Here is a 1,198-nt window from a genome sequence, read left to right as displayed (position 1 = left end):
TAACACATACATAGATACAAAAAGTATGATGTCTGTATATATGTGTGCTGTGGCGTGATCGTGGAGGGAGGTGGACTTTATCTCGCTGCTAGTAGTTTAACTGTATACATATGCAGTCACTTGTTGGGACATGGCTGGCTTCAGACTGTCATGTTGTAGTAAGTATTAATTATTGCTGAGCGTTCTCCTTCTTAATTACGTCGGTGCTAGGGTCAGGGTCTGACTAATGTATGCGTCGACGCACACACACGATCTTGGAGTCTTGCGTGTCGGCGCAAATATGTAGATTTTCAAACAGATGCGTGAATTCTAAACAAACTTTGCATTTTAAACAGTCTATTCTAGGACCCCCTCCCCCCCTCCTCCGCGCTCTCATCGCCGCCACCATCAGCTACAATCACGAGCGCCCGGGATCGAGGTTATGTTTATTCTCGCTCTTTAAACCTTTCGTCGCAGCGTTTAGACTCAGAGTCGGCGGTGGCGCCACCTCGAAAGAGAAGTTGGCGGGACAGTAAATCGTGGCGTGAGACACGACATGTCGTCGCTGCGATTTGCATCGTTCGCTTGTTTTTACTTATTTGCATCTACGTTTAGTTTAGAGAACGTCTAGCTGAACGCCTGTGAACGTGTGCGTGCGACGTGTGCGTGTGAGCGTGCGTGCGTGCCTGTGTGTGAGTGTACGTGCGACGTGTGCCTGTGAGCGTGCGTGCGTGCCTGTGTGTGAGTGTACGTGCGACGTGTGCGTGTGAGCGTGCGTGCGTGCGTGCCTGTGTGTGAGTGCATAGTGCTTAGGTGCGTGGGGGTGTGCGTGCGTGCCTGCGTGTGGGTGTGCGTATGTGTGAGCGTGCGTGCGTGCCTGCGTGTGGGTGTGCGTGCGTGTGAGCGTGCGTGCGTGCCTGCGTGTGGGTGTGCGTACGTGTGAGCGTGCGTGCGTGCCTGCGTGTGGGTGTGCGTATGTGTGAGCGTGTATGCGTGCCTGCGTGCATGCGTGCCTGCGTGTGAGTGTGCGTGCGTGCCTGCGTGTGGGTGTGCGTACGTGTGAGCGTGCGTGCGTGCGTGTGGGTGTGCGTATGTGTGAGCGTGCGTGCGTGCCTGCGTGTGGGTGTGCGTATGTGTGAGCGTGCGTGCGTGCCTGCGTGTGGGTGTGCGTATGTGTGAGCGTGCGTGCGTACCTGCGTGTGGGTGTGCGTACGTGTGC

The sequence above is a fragment of the Priapulus caudatus genome, unplaced genomic scaffold (assembly GCF_000485595.1).
Source record: "Priapulus caudatus unplaced genomic scaffold, Priapulus_caudatus-5.0.1 Scaffold1384, whole genome shotgun sequence".
Lineage (NCBI taxonomy): Eukaryota > Metazoa > Priapulida > Priapulimorpha > Priapulimorphida > Priapulidae > Priapulus > Priapulus caudatus.
This window is presented reverse-complemented; position numbering follows the sequence as displayed.